Raw genomic sequence first — 2,988 nt, forward strand, 5'->3', positions numbered from 1 at the left:
TGGATGGCAAAAGACAATAACAAATACCTGAGTGACGTCTATCTATAAACGTTCATGGTTACACATAGCTTTGTGTGATGGTCCGTTATACTTCCGGATGGCAATGTTGTGAACTTCTCATCCAAGCGCATACTCCTATACAGATAAAACGACGGATATAATATAGAAATAGATGGCTGGAGAGAGAAGAGAAGAGAGAGAGAGAGAGAGAGAGAGAGAGAGAGAGAGAGAGAGAGAGAGAGAGAGAGAGAGAGAGAGAGAGAGAGATTGATAGACAGTGACAGACAGATATATATATATATATATATATATATATATATATATATATATATATATATATATATATATATATATATATATATATAGATAGACAGGCAGACATATAGATAGATAGATAGATAGATAGATAGATAGATAGATAGATAGATAGACAGACAGACAGACAGACAGACAGACAGATAGATAGATAGATAGATAGATAGGTAGATAGACAGATATAGATAGATAGATAGATAGATAGATAGATAGACAGACAGACAGACAGACAGATAGATAGATAGATAGATAGATAGATAGATAGATAGATAGATAGATAGATAGAGAGACATATATATATATATTTTTATATATATATATATATATATATATAGATAGATAGATAGTTTGATAGACAGACAGATAGATAGACAGACAGACAGACAGACACACAGACAGACAGACAGATAGATAGATAGATAGATAGATAGACAGACAGACAGATAGATAGATAGATAGATAGATAGATATATAGATAGATAGATAGATAGATAGATAGATAGATAGATAGATAGATAGATAGATAGATAGAGAGACATATATATATATATATATATATATATATATATATATATATATATAGATAGATAGATAGATTGATAGACAGACAGATAGACAGACAGACAGACACACAGACAGACAGACAGGTAGATAGATAGTTAGATAGATAGACAGATAGATAAGTAGATAGATAGATAGATAGATAGATAGATAGATAGATAGATAGATAGATAGATAGACAGACAGACAGATAGATAGATAGATAGATAGATAGATATATAGATAGACAGACAGACAGATAGATAGATAGATAGATAGATAGATAGACGACTATTGTCATTGTTCAGGAACAAGATACTTGTCGTATAGACTTACCATCACGGTGTCATTGATTAATATCAAACTTAATCAGAAATTCTTCAAAGAGTTATTTCACTCCTCCCCCCCCCCCCCACCCCTCTTCTCTATTTGAATTTATTTATTCTCAAACAAACCTTTATAAAGCCCACATATTTCTTGAATTCACGCCATTTATCATCTGGGCATTTTATTGTTCATATTGAGTGGGAATATTTTTTTTTCTAAGTGTTTTTCTTTCTTTCTAATAAATAGATGCGCCTAAATGAGTAAATACAATGGAGATTAAGATAAAGGGAATAAATCTGACTCATGAATATAATATGTGACTCATCGTCTCAAAACGGTATTATGTCGGAACGAACCATATTCTTAAAAGCCGAATTAATTGTTAAACTGGTCAAAAATATAAATTGTTGGCGTTAGCACTCTTAAACAGGATATCCATTCTTCTCAATAAAACATACAAACTCAACACAAGTCTGATATTTCTGGCTATAACTTCAAGTTTCAACATCTTAACCAACCCGACTGAATACCGTTTTGAGGCGAAGGGTCACATAGATGTATTTTGTGTTTACTTGTGAAAGGCCAAAGGCCGAAACGTCGTTTATTTTGTGTTGTTCATTCATGAGTCAGATTTACTCCCTTTATCTTAATCTCCGTTTTTCTTTCTGCTTTGTCGGGCACTTTATGGGGTTCCCGATAGGTCACTAGACCTGCCTACTATAACGAAAATTTCGCAGAACTACGAATTTTCGGTCCTAATCTTTTATATAGATAATATGTGACCCTTCGCCTCAAAACGGTATTAAGTCGGGTTGGTTAAGATGTTGAAACTTGAATTTATAGCCGGAAATATCAGACTTGTGTTGAGTTTGTATGTTCTATTGAGAAGAATGGATATTCTGTTTTAGAGTGATAACGCCAACAGTTTATATTTTTGACCAGTTTAACAAGTATTTCCGCTATTAAAAACATGGTTCGTTCCGACATTTTACCTTTTTGAGACGATGGGTCACATATGCGTTTGGCTAAGAAGCTCACAAGATTGCCATCCGGAAATATAAACGGACCAACACACAAAACTGTGTCTAACCATAATATGTACGTTTATAGTCTAGATAATACAGTTTAGACAAAACAAACAAACAAACAAAAAAAAAAAAAAAACCAAAACAAAACAAAACCCAATAACAAAGACCTGATTGACGTCAATTTCGAACTATCTATAAAGATTTATAATTCAATAAATTTCTTGAAAACGAAGTTTTGTAGCCAGAGATAGTATCTATATAAAGGAGATTAGAACATTCAAGTCATGTATTTAAACACAAATTGGTCATTTTTAATGGTAGTTATACTGTCTACTATGTTGTTACTACTCCTGAAAACGACGAATTTTTTTCCAATTTCTTGTAGGCGGGAGTGACCAAATTTTTAAATGCGTGTATTTCTAGATTACGGCAGTTAATTGGTTAATAAACAATTGACTGTGTTGGACACAACAAAGGGACATAATCGGAGACAAGCGTATTCCAGCAATAGAATAATGGAAAAATTCTATGTTTTGTTGTGTATTCTGATAACTGTTTCATCAAACATTGGCAAGAGTTTCAACGCTGGTGTAGTTAAAGAAACAGGGAAGAAAATTAAACCACATTTTTATGTTGACAAAACAGTTCTTCGTGAAAAATGGCGTCACTTTCCACTTGGAGTGAATAGAATTGAAAGCTTTAAGAAACGTTTCCTGATAAATAAGTCTGTTTTTAGTGAAACAAACAAAAGACAAGTATCACAACACATGCCTCATCA

Source organism: Berghia stephanieae, chromosome 15 (assembly GCF_034508935.2).
Source record: "Berghia stephanieae isolate SIO BIC M18660-M18661 chromosome 15, UCSD_Bste_1.3, whole genome shotgun sequence".
Lineage (NCBI taxonomy): Eukaryota > Metazoa > Mollusca > Gastropoda > Nudibranchia > Aeolidiidae > Berghia > Berghia stephanieae.